Raw genomic sequence first — 13,564 nt, 5'->3', positions numbered from 1 at the left:
AAGGCCTTACTAAAGTCCATGTAGACAACATCCACAGCCTTACCTTCATCTACTTTCTTAGTGACCTCCTCAAAAAACTCCACAAGATTCGTTAAACACGATCTACCACGCACAAAGCCATGCTGACTATCCTTAATCAACCCTTGGCTGTCCAAATACTTATATGTCCTATCTCTCAGAACACCTTCCAATAATCTACCCACTACTGACGTCAGGCTCACTGGCCTGTAATTACCTGGTTTACTCTTCGAGCCTTTCTTAAACAATGGAACAACATGAGCTACCCTCCAGTCCTCTGGCACTACACCCGTGGCTAAGGACATTTTAAATATATCTGCCAGGGCCCCTGCAATTTCTACACTAGTCTCTCTCAAGGTCCGAGGAAATATCTTGTCAGGCCCTGGGGATTTATCTACCTTTATTCGCTGTAAAGTACCTCCTCCTTTTTAATCTCTATATGTTCCATGACACTAGTACTTGTTTCCCTTCCTTCCATTTCCATGATGCCAGTTTCCTGAGTAAATACTGATGCAAAAAAACTGTTTAAGACCTCCCCCATCTCCTGAAGTCAAAGAGGCTTTCTTGCTTTATTTTAGAAACAGTTTGTGTTTGACGATCACATTAACACTCTCCTGGACCTAAAACATTAACTCTGCTTCTCTTCCAACAGACACTGCCTGACCTGCTAAGTGTCTCCAGCATTTTCTGGTTTTATTTTTTATTTCTAGCATCTGCATTTCTTTTTCTAGTTTTCTTTGTTTTTCAGTTGACTTAAGGACTTTTTGACTTCTGGTTGGTCTGGGTAGCTCCAGATAATTTGCAGTGAGATCGCTTCCCTACAGCCTTGTTCCATGGGCCGGTTTTTCTGAGTGTAGTTCATGTGGTACTGCCCTTGAATAATTAAATATTGGAATGGGAATCTCAAACGAGTGAAAGGGCTTCTTGTTGGGAATGCAACAAGAGCCCCAGGAATGGTCAGCAGGTAACCCATGTTGGTCTTTTTCCATTGCATAGCAGCAGTTCCAATGGGAAATATGCTCATGGCCCAGTTTCTCAGCTCCCCCATTTTTGGGACCACTGCCTATTTTTTTAAACTAATTGTCAGCTTTTGCCTATGACCTAGTTCAACAATATGAACATCAATGTTTCATATTGTCTTAAAAAGGGGGTCTCTACAATCAGATTTAACAATGTAAACAACATTGAACCAGCCTCCTTATACTGATGTGCTGCTTTAAAGTGAATGATTGAGTCTGAAAAGAATTCCAAGTGTGAGACTGTGCACCAAACATCAGTACATATTCCAGTAACCAGAGGTGGTACACTTTCATTGTTTAAGCTTTGATACAGAAGCTTATCTTTTAGCTAAAAGCCTGAAGCCTGTTGCGTGGCTGTTGAAAGCTGGGTTGTGATACTGGCTGGGTGAGGTAGGCTGAGCTGTAACAGAGGATGAAAGATCAGCTGGTCGAAGAAAGTGCTTGAAAATAATGACAACATATGATAGCAGGGAAATGCTGCTGACCCTGTTGTCTGCCACACTGTTTAGCTTTTCTCCTCGGCAGTCATGTCAATTCCAACAGCACCTGTAATCTGTGAAGGTACTTGTCCTCCCAAAGGTTTCACAACTGCAGAAATGGCACTCTTGAAACATGGAGTAAATATCCTCCTCCTTACATCCTGTACCAGCTAAACCTCAACCATGCAAATGCACAATGTAACTGCAAAATTACTCAGAAAGAAACCACAAGAATTAAATTGTGGTCAAACATATACTCAAGCTAGCAGAGGAACAATTGAATTGTTACAGGCTATGAAGTGGGGACATGTGTTTCAGCACAGCTTCTAGGTGGAAATAAGGAAGGAACATTTGGAGGGCCAACTTCTCGAGTAAATGATTATTCTGAATTCTGTAAATCTGCTAAAATGCTCAGGATTTTGTCAGTGATCACTTTATACCAGTCCATGCCCTGAACACAGATGTCTTCTCAAGGTAAATGTTCCAGATGCATGCAAAGCAAGATCAATAATACTGCAGAATGTTCAAGAACAGCTATTTCACTTCAACCATTTGGTTCTTGAACCAACCTGAACATCCCTAATCAGTACTTCGGTATAGCAGCACTACGATCACTTTGCACTAAAATAGACTTTGTTTTTTTTGTTCTAATTGTGTTCTCCCTTGTGCAAACTGTGTATAATTTATATATAATTTATGCTTTTCTTGTCAATATTGCATGTATAATGCTATATGGCTATGATGTTGCTGCAAGTAAGTTTGTCATTGCACCTGTGCACACACGTACTTGTGCAGATGACAATGAACTCGACTTTGACTTTGACTTAATATTTTCTAGAGTGATCCATTGGTAATTTGCCCATTTTTATCAAAGTATCTTTGGACAACTGAGTTAATTGAAGAAAGGAAGTAAGTTTCTCTATCAACGCAAAACACTTGTTAACCTTTTGAAGGCTGGAATCTTTATTTTCCAAGAACCAAAAGCATATTAGAATCTTTGTTTTTCTGGTAAAGCCTACTGAGGCCACATGTAGGAGGCATTGGCAGTACCCTCCTGTAAGCATTCTACACCAACACTCTGCACTTTCTATTACCTTGAAAGCTGTGTCTCTGTATTCTTGAGAAAAGATAGCTGAGGGGTGATCAAGGGAGAATTTTGAAATTGCAAATGCTTTTGTGTTTAGTGGATACAGAAAGAAAGTCCTCTGCGGGAGGGAAAAGTATAACTAGAGACCATCAATACAAGATAGTCACCAAAATAATCCAATGGGAAGTTCTGAATAAAAATCCATATCCCAAATACTGATGAGAATGTGGAACTTGCTCCCAAAGGAAGTGATTGGGGCAAATAATGTAGATTAATTTAAGGGGAGGTTGGACGGCGGGGAGGGGGGGGCGGGGGGAGGTGGTGGTGGGGAGGGGAGAGAGGGTCACACTATTGGTTTAGATGATGAAGGAGAGGAAGCTGCTTGAGTGGAACGTAAACACTGGCATGGAGGATGGGCCATCTGGCCTGTTTCCATGCTGCTGCGTACCTTGAGTAAACTTACATAAAAATATGGTGTATGGACCACATAAACCACACGTTAGTTAATGTGATTTGTACATTTGTACTTCACCCAGGTTGATGCCAGGCTGCCCAGAACCTCCAGATGCTGAGATCAATAACAGGTAGGCTGGCACCTGGCCAAGACTGGGTCACCTGAAGCCCAAGGAGCAGGTTGAAAATGGAAGAGTTGGGTTGGATTTGTAGGCTTCCGAAACTGGGCCATGTGTTTCAGTAAATAATTTGTTACCAAGTCATTGTTCGATCTCTGAACCAGAAAATTTGGCAATTAGGGACAGGAACCTTTTCTATTTCAGGTGTTCATTTTCCACAGGAAAAGGCTCCCCTGCAGTTCTGAAATAGTTGGTGGCTGCCTCGGTCAATACACCTGGGCAGCACCCTCCATTACCCTTCTCACATTCTGAGTGGCAGTGCCACACCCAAACTTCCAAGGAGCTTTGCAATGTGGGCCGTTGGTGCCTGGATAGTGACTGAAAGTCTCACAGCCTCATGCATTCTTCTACAAGGAACTCACTGGTCCTCCCAAGTGTGAGTCATATATTTTTTGGTGCCCGTTCTATGATCTAGGCTTCCGTGGCCCTTTATTGTGGAGTTGAAACAAATGCACCTGCAAGAGGGACCCCACAGATTAGGCTTCACAGCCTTGTCTATCTTTCTGGTATTGTTCACTTCAACAGGAAGTGGTTGATTGCCACATGCTACTTGTGCAGATGAGTTAATCAGTAGGAGAAGACAAAGCATCTCCTTCTGAGGTAAACGCGACGCATGGTGAAATAGTGTCAAGCTGAGAGGCGGCTGCAGCTTGTGGGAAAGAGTGCGATGAATTCAATGGCGTTCCTTCAATGAGACTGTACTTGTTTAATTCCATAGCCCTCACTGGGGAAAGAGAACCGACACTTTTCCACCTCGTGTGAACAGTACAATGTAGAGGAGATATCGTTCACAAGGAAATAAAAAGGTACGTCGAATGTTCTTATGGACCTGTGGTGTATCCTACATTTGGCCTAGTGTCCACTGCTCTGAGGAATGTTACAACCAAAGTCGCCTTATTTAGGCAGGGTTCTTCTCTGTTTTTGAAATGCATAGAGTTAGTAGGATCATTTGAATTAAATTTGTATCTAGATGGATGGTGCCATTTATACCACTTCATTGAAGACAACTAATGTTGTTTTGGGAGGTAGTAACTTGTTCTGTCCCTCAGTGAAACTGGAAAATGTTTCTCCTCCATTAGTTTGCTTGATTCTAATTCCTTTGCTCTACCGAGTCTCTCCACCATGTTATCGAATGCACTCCCGTCAACAACACAAGTGACATGGGTGTATCCTGAAAGCCAAAACGTTGGCTTTTATTTTACTATCCATCCACTTAATCTCACCTATTTATATGTAAAACTCCCCTTCTGCTGGAATCCAGAGGTTTAAACTCTTTGAATTGGCCTGAATTGATTCAGGATATTTATTACACATTTTGAAGAATGTGGTGATCAGGGATGATGATAACATATTACCTGAAGATACTATAACCATATTTAATCATCCTGTGATTTTTAACAATGCTTCCTTTAATGACAATACTGTAAAATGACAATACTGTACATTGATATTTCAAGGACTGCAGATATTAAAATCTGAATGCTATCTATGTAATTCATACAATCATCAAGTAAAATGGGCCCCCAGAGAAAACATAAAGAATAATCTAAAGAGTACAGGAAATGAATGAGGGTAATTTAAATTAAATTTTAAATTAAATCTAAATTAAATTTAAATTTAAATTTTATTTACAACGTGGTAACAGGCCCTTCCGGCCCAACGAGTCCATGCCGTCCATTTTTTAAACCCATATTAACCTACCTGTACGTCTTTGGAATGTGGGAGGAAACCGGAGCACCCGGTGGAAACCCACGCAGACACGGGAGAACGTACAAACTCCTTACAGACAGCGACGGGAATCGAACCCTGATTGCTGGCGCTGTAATAGCGTCGCGCTAACTGCTACGCTACCATGCCGTTCCTCTCAATTCATGCTGATAATGTTAAAGTTCCCAAGTGGTTGACCATAAGAATCTATGATCAATATTTTGATGCTGGCGTCCAGTGCTTTAGTACAACCTTCACTCTATAACTGGGCAGCTACATATAACACAGGACATGGATATAAAATAAAATGTTTAGTTCTGATCCAAAAATGCAAGAGAAGGTTATTCTCGTAAAGCTATAGGTAACAACATGGTTAATTTGTTCCATTATGTCATTAATATTCTTGTTATTTGCAAAGATTCCAAATATGATATTTGTTTGCGATTCCACAGAACACAGCAGATCCAGGGTTCTCTGGCCTTTCCTGGCCCTGGTCCATTCCTGGTTCACACTATCTCCAGAGACTGTCTGGTGCAATCCAAAACTGAGTTTGGCTGTGTAGTGACCTTGACTCCTGAGGCACTTGTCCATTGCATTTATTCATACATTACAAAGTTCATTGAGGACTATTTTTTGCATTAAAAATGTATAACTACCTTCAATTGCAGTTTCAACAAACCGATTTGGTTTTAGAAGCTGTATCAGAATTTTAAATCAGGATTTTAAACTCCCACTTTAGAGGGTTTTTTTAGGACGGATTTTACTGTGTACTATCTGAACAATGTTCATTTACATAGTGCCAGGAATAGGCATCTCTTGGCCCTTTGCAAAAGACAAAAAAATTGACAAAGGACAAAAGGAAAATTGACTTCAAGCTTGGACAAGGCGTTGGTTCAGGAGAGAGAGGTTAAGGCAGAGAAAATGGTGGAGGGAGTCACAGAGCTTGGAACCCAGACACTTACCAAGCATGGGATGAAAGAACTGTATAAGGAAGAAGCACCCAGATTTGGAGGAAGACTGAGTTATTGGCATTGACCAGGTTAGAGAAGGAATGGATGGTACCATAGATGGATTAGAACAGGAGAAGGATCCTTTAAAGAGTGAGGTGTTAGTGGACTAGGAGGCAATGCAGGTCAGTGAATACAGTGGTGATCTGTGAGTGGGGCTTGGTGCTGTAAGTGGACAGAAAATGGATGACTATAGGAAGTTAATGCAGAAGATTTGAATCTACCCAGGAAAACCCTGGGACTGTTGAGTCAGGAGGTAGCCATGTCTGAATGAGGATTTCAGTGTCAATAAATGAGACTGAGGTAGAGGCAGCAAAATTCTATTAAGTGGCATATAGTGAAGTCTGTAAACTACACTGAACCGTAAATACATTGCTCCAGTCTTTGTAAACCAAGCGTCAGTAATTCAGAAAATGTTTAATCGTTACAAATCTTAAGATTATTTTAACCCAAGTTATATTATGGATATGTCATTGAAATGATTATACAATTTGACATTTTCAGCAATGAAGAGAGGAAGATTTTTTTCCTGTAAAACATGCAATAAAGTGTAACGATAATTTAGCACAAATATTTCTGAGGCACTAAGGTTCAACTTTCAGGGGCAGATGTGGGAGCCATGTAACCAGGGGTCACTGTCTCAAGGTGGGGCCAGTGGTCCGTGACAACATGAGAGGAAATGTCTTTACCCAGTGGGTGAACCTCTGGAATTCTCTGCCGTAGAGGGCTGCGGAGGATCGGGTGCTGAGTATAGTTAAGCCAGAAATTGATTTTTAAATATTAAGGGAGTCAATGCGTATGCAGGAGAGCGCCGCCAAGATAAAAGATCGGCCATGTTCTTATTGAATGGCAGTGCAGGCTTGAGGGCCAAGTGACCTCCTCAGAATCAGAACCAGGTTTATTATCACTGACATATGTCGTGAAATTTGTTGTTTTGTGGCAGCAGTGCAGTGCAGGACATAAATATTACTATAAGTTTAAAAATAAATAAATAATGCAAAAGAGGAATATCGAGGTAGTGTTCACGGGTTCATGAATCGTTCAGAAATCTGATGGCAGAGGGGAAGAAGTTGTTCCTGAATCGTTGAGTGTGGGTCTTCAGGCTCCTGTACCTCCTCCCCAGTGGTAGTAACGTGAAGGAGGCATGTCCTGGATGGTGAGGGTCCTTAATGGGTGCAGTCTTCTTGCGGAACCGCCTCTTGAAGATGTCCTCGATGGTGATGAGGGTTGTGCCCGTGATGGAACTGGCTGAGTCTACAACCCTCTGCAGCCTCTTGATCCTATGCATTGGAGCTTCCATGTCAGGTGGTGATGCAACCAGTCAGAATGCTCTCCACCGTACATCTGTAGAAATTTGTAAGAGCCTTTGGTGACATACTGAATCTCCTCTAACTCCTAATGAAGCAAAGCTGCTGGCGTGCCTTCTTCGTGATTGCGTCAATATGTTGGGCCCTGGATAGATCCTCTGAGATGTTGGTGCCCAGGAACTTGAAGCTGCTCACCCTTTCCACTGCTGCTCTTAATTCTTATCCTCTTATTTAAATATCCAACATTATTTTCACTGTGTTCTCAGCTCAGTTATAAAAGCAAAATTGTTTAACACTTAATTTACCCTCTCTGCTGTAACAATTGCAAATTATATGCATTTAACCAGAGCAATCATTGACTGCTTTAACCATACAGGCACTAATTTCAACATTGCAAGTTTGAAAGCTAAGGACAACCTACTGATCATTGCGATTTAGCGAATGCCAGAATACGATTGGCGTTATTCAACATTGCCTAAATTTCTTCTAAACTAAAATAATTAACCATCAGTTATCGTGTACAATCATACACATCATACAAGTGGATAATGACTCCATCCGGATAGGGGGACACAGTGGCACAGCAAGTGGAGCCACTGCCCCACAGCGCCAGAGACCCAGGTTCAATCCTGACCTTGGGTGCTGTCTGTGTGGAGTTTGCACATTCTCCCTGTGACTGTGTGGGTTTCCTCTGGGCGCTACAACTTCCTCCCATGTCTCAAAGACGTGCGGGTTGGTGAGTTAATTGTCTGCTGTACATGGCCCCTGGTGTGTGGGTGAAGGGTAGAATCTGGGGAAAGTTGATGGGAATGTGAGGAGAATAAAAAATGTAAGATTAGTGCAAATAGGTGGTTGATGGTTGGCATAGACTCAGTGGGCCGAAGGGCCTGTTTCCATGCTGTATCTGTCTATGACTCTCTGATTCATTCTGATGGCTGAGGCATGTTATGGAAACACAGTAGTGGATATCATGCTATAATTTTCATTTTAAAATGTAAGGTTTTGCCTGTGCCACTATATTCTATATCAGGTGAAGTTTATTAATGGCAAATGTTAATCAGAAAGCCATGGTGCAGAATGTAGATCTCCAGTGCAGAGAGGTGTGATGTCGGAATCTGGAGCTGATGGAAGCCAAGGCTTGCCAACCAAAGGATTTACACACATCAAAATGTGGACAGTCTTCCCTTTTCAATTACAACCAGAGATAAGATGGTGCGAAGTTTCTCCTTTGTTAATAGAGATGAGCATTTCTGTCTCATTAATCCTGACATTAATTGGAAAACATTCTATGACAATTGGAATATTCTAAGCTCATAGCCCTTTTGATAAATAACAGTGAAAACTATAGACTTTCTATGGCTTCTGAGCTCTTAGTATTTATTTACAGTGAGAAGGGTTGTTTCAAATGAATTCCACATTACAGAAACTAATTTGTTTGGAAAGATGAAGTTTAATTTGATTCTGATAAGAGTTGGACTGTTTTCAAAACATATTATATAGACTCTGGACATACGGCACCTATGCTGAATAGCTAGGGGTAATTTTACTGCTCAACACTGGCTGTCAGGTTATCAAAAATTCACAGTCACCTCAGTATGGTTAATGATGATCCCAGAGCATGAATTCTAAAATCATTTTGATACTGAAACCAAGAGGATTTCCCCAGTCGATGGCGAAACTAGAATTTTGTAAAGCACACCCTGCTCCGTTTAAAATGAGTAATGATTTCCCAAAGTGGCTTCTGACCAGTTTTAAATGCCCAAACCTTCCCAGCATACGGTAGTTTCAACTGTAAACTGGCTGAATTTACTTTACTTTAAGGATCAAAACAGAAAATAGTTTAAGAACATCAACAGTTGTTTTTATATTAGGCATTATTTTGGAATGTTATACTTCTGTTTTAATTTTTGATTTAATCACGTCGGTTTTCATTTGGTCATTTTTTCACAAAAATGCCAGTTTTAACTAACAGCAAAAATTCAGCTGTCGGCTTTTGTCCTAACTTGCATAGTCCAAGTTGGCAGCAAAGAATTGTTTTCATGAGAGACAGAAGAATCCCAGGGACTGTGAGTGTTCTCTAATGAAGCCTGAGACAGACCCAGGCAATGGCCAGAAAGGAATCACTACATTTAAAGCTTGCTCCATTGAACTGAGGGAAAGTACAACAAATCGTGACACAAATCTTGGTTGGTGAGACCTCTTCTGGAATACTGCATGCTGTAACTGGCCACCAAAGGAAGGATTTTATTGGGAGTAGTTCAGGGAAAGTTTTGTAGACTGCTACCTGGAACGGGCGTGTTGTCTTCTGAGGAAAAGTTGGACAGGCTGCATTTGTGTCTGCTGCAACAGAAGCGTGAGAGGAGACAACTGAAATGTGTAAAATCCAGAAGGGGTCTTCACAGGGTGGGTGTGAAAAGGGTGTTATTCTTGACTGGGAGAATCTAGAATTAGAGTCAGTAGTTAAAAATAAGGGGTCATCTCTTAACACAGGGATGAGATGATTTTTTTTCTCGGACAATCATGAGTCTTGGGAACCTTCTTCATCAAGCTGAGGTGGATCAATCCCCAGGGGAAAGGTTGCCATGTGTAGACTGGAACGCAGAATTGATGTTGTGATCTTAGAACCGAACATAGAACAGTACAGCCCAGTACAGGCCCTTCAGCCCACAATGTCTGTGCCAAACGTGATGCCAAATAAAACTCAACCTATCTGCCTCACATGATCCATATTCCTCCATTCCCTGCATGTTCACATGTCTGTCTAAATGCCTCTTAAGCGTCACTATCATACCACCACTCCTGGCAGCCCGTGCCAGGCACCTACCACCCTCTGTGTAAAAAACCCACTCCGTACATTTCCTTTAAACATTCCCCCTCTCACCTTAAAGCTATGTCTTCTAATATTTGACATTTCTACCCTGGATAAAAGACTCTATCTCCCTTATCTATGCCTCTCATAATTTTATAAACCTCTATCAGGTCTCCTCTCAGCCTCCGACGCGCCAGAGAAGACAATTTATGTTTCTTCATCCTCTCCTTAGAGCTAACATTTGTTAATCCAGTCACCATCATGATAAACCTCTTCTGCACCCTTTCTAAAGCTTCTGTATCCTTCCTGTAATGAGGTGACCAGAAATTGCCTAAAATACTCCAAATGCAGCCTAACCAAAGATTTAAACAGCTGCAACATAACTTTCAATGTCCTGACCGATGAAGGCCAGCAAGCCATACACCTTCTTTACCACCCTATCTACTGGTGAAGCCTCTTTCACAGACCTATGGACTTGGACCCCAAGGTCTTATTAAGTGGAGCAGACGTGAGGGTCTGAGTGACCTGATCCTAATTTCCATGTTCCTATCTTCTCTGTGTTGAGAAATGGGAGTGGTTCCATCTCTGCAATTTGAAAAGCCTGGACTTTTCCTCTGGATGCAACCTGATCATTTCTGAAATTGGGATTTGTTGATTGGAATTGAACAGCATTAAACTGTGTTCCCTAGAACTGGGCACATCAGCTCTGTTCAGTCTCATTATATGAGCAACATAGGTATCAATTATGGAAAACACAACAGGTTGGTACATGTACAGATAATGGACTTCTCCTCCTCCTCCTCCCAAAAATGTACTTATAAAGATATGCCTGAACCAGTTTAACAATATTTTTTAAAGAAAACAACCACTTTAATCAGAGGACACAACATCTGACAAGTTGAAAGATACCCCTTCTATAAAGTGTGCTCTTAAAGATGTACACTTAAAATGTTGACGGTTACCTGAGTTATACTCATCTATTGATTGAATTTCATTTTGTATTGGTTGTAACTGAATTCTCTTTGATGTTGTTTCACAAACCAGAGATCTACATGGAAGTAATTAGCCCCAAATAAGCAGAACTATAGAATGTAATTATCAGCAGACATTAAGTGGAATCCTGTTGAAATGTCAAAATGGCCATACTAGATCACCCCTCAAGTGATTGGTATAAATCAAAGACATTCTCCTTACTATTGAATTTAATTCCTGGGTCTGTTTAAAGCAATGATTTTAACCCATATTTAGATGCTGTGGTTCTTCGCCGTAGTGTGTTGTCAGCTAATGTGTAAAACAAAGTGGTCAAATCTCTGTGGATTCCAATAAACTGGGGATGATTTAAAATGCTAGGAATCCTAGGCACAGCGAGGTTGATGGCCCCACTACACCCAGGAACAACTACCCAAACAGAAACAAGATGCTTCCAAAATTAAGCATAAAATGTGTACACACTGCGATAACGTTATGAAGACCTCAATACAACATATTTAATTGAAATTGGCTGGGCACAATATTCAGTTGAGGTCCCTGATTAAGGGCATCCTTCTCCTAATCCCCTGTTCACAAACAGAGATGGATCCCTAATGTGCTAAGGCCACAGCAAGTGATCACTAAGAACGTTTTAACAACACAAGGGTATTGTTACTGAGCTATAAGGTCTGGCTCCATCCATTGGAGTGGCTTCCCTTTGATGCCTATTGGGATTCCTGATACCACAGTCAAATACTGCCTTGATGTTCATGGCAATCACTCTCACCTCGCCTCTGGAATTCATCTCTTTGGGCCATGTTCAGACCAAAGCTGGGATCAGTTCTGGACCCCAAACAGTCCTGGTGACACCCAAACTGAGCTTCAGTGAGCAGGTTAATTGCAAGTTAGTGCCACTTAACAATGATGGGGTCTAGTATTTTCTCTCTGCTCCATATTCCCACTGAATTTCTTCTTAAGAGAATAAAGTGTGTTACTTTTTACCAACTTGAATGTCACTTTCCAACACTTGCAATATGTCCTTGTGATTATCTACAGTATAACATGATAAGGTTGCACATATCCACATTTAACCATGTCTGTGTGAGGAAGTGCTGGACAACAGAGGAACTGAGCATTTGAACTATCCACAGATGGTTTTAATTTTGTCATTGTTTTCTTGATTATTTTAATGTGTGAATTAGTTATTTAATTAGTAATATCACTTATTATTCAAATGGATGAAAAAAACAAGTCAATGACTTGTTAATGGATCCAGAAATTCAGAGAAAATGACTGGCTTCCATAGAACCATACAGCACAAAACAGGCCCTTCGGCCCACCATGTTGTGCTGTCCATCAAACCACCCTCACACTACCTAACCTTTTCCTCCCGCATATCCCTCTATCTCACACTCCTCCATATGCCTATCCAACAAGCTCTTGAACCTGTCCAATGTATCTGCCTCCACCACCACCCCAGGCAGTGCATTCCATGCACCAACCACTCCCTGGGTGAAAAATCTCCCCTGACATCTCCCCTGAACCTCCCACCCATAACCTTAAAGCCATGCCCTCTCGTCTTGAGCATTGGTGCCCTGGGAAGGAGGCGCTGACTGCCTACTCTATCTATTCCTCTCAATATTTTATATACCTCTATCATGTCTCCTCTCATCCTCCTCCTTTCCAGTGAACAAAGCCCTAGCACCTTAAGCTTCTCTTTATATTCAATACGCTCTAATCCAGGCAGCATCCTGGTAAATCTCCTCTGCACCCTCTCCAACGCCTCCACATCCTTCCTATAATGAGGTGACCAGAACTGAACACAGTACTCCAAGTGTGGCCTAACTAGAGTTTTGCAAAGCTGCATCATCACTTCGCGGCTCTTAAACTCAATCCCACGATTTATGAAAGCCAACATCCCATTGGCCTTCTTAACTGCTCTTTCCACCTGTGAGGCAACTTTCAATGAACTGTGAATGTGAACCCCCAGATCCCTCTGCTCCTCCACACTGCCAAGTACCTTGCCATTCACCCAGTACTCTGCCCTGGAGTTTGTCCTTCCAAAGTGTACACCTCACACTTCTCCGGATTGAACTCCATCTGCCACTTGTCAGCCCAGCTCTGCATCCTATCAATATCCCTCTGTAAGCTCCGACAGCCCCCCACACTATCCACAACCACCGCCGATCTTAGTGTCATCCGCAAAACTTACTAACCCAGCCCTCCACCCCCTCATCTAAGTCATCTATAAATATCACAAAAAGTAGAGGTCCCAGAACCGATCCCTGCGGGACACCACTAGTCACTGCCTTCCAATCCGAGGGCACTCCTTCCACCACAACCCTCTGCTTTCTACATGCAAGCCAATTCCTAATCCATACAGCCAAGCTTCCCTGGATCCCTTGTCCTCTGACCTTCTGAAGAAGCCTACCATGAGGAACCTTTTCAAATGCCTTACTAAAATCCATGTAGACCACATCCACTGCACTACCCTCATCAATCTTCCTAGTCACCTCCTCAAAGAACTCCA

At 41.8% G+C, this 13,564-nt stretch overlaps 1 protein-coding gene across 1 annotated transcript in view; it reads left to right on the top strand.

Annotated features, from left to right (window-relative positions):
* The first annotated feature begins 3,879 nt into the window (after positions 1–3,879).
* The window catches only part of LOC127581586 (proto-oncogene tyrosine-protein kinase LCK-like), a 92,230-nt gene continuing 82,545 nt past the window's right edge, over positions 3,880–13,564 (top strand). The window contains exon 1 of the mRNA XM_052036071.1: positions 3,880–4,041. The gene's annotated coding sequence lies outside the window, so the exon portion shown is untranslated. The remainder of the gene's footprint in view (positions 4,042–13,564) is intronic.

The sequence above is a fragment of the Pristis pectinata genome, chromosome 22 (assembly GCF_009764475.1).
Source record: "Pristis pectinata isolate sPriPec2 chromosome 22, sPriPec2.1.pri, whole genome shotgun sequence".
Classification (NCBI taxonomy): domain Eukaryota; kingdom Metazoa; phylum Chordata; class Chondrichthyes; order Rhinopristiformes; family Pristidae; genus Pristis; species Pristis pectinata.
The sequence above is the reverse complement of the archived record's forward strand: the minus strand, read 5'-3'. Positions and strand labels throughout refer to the sequence as shown.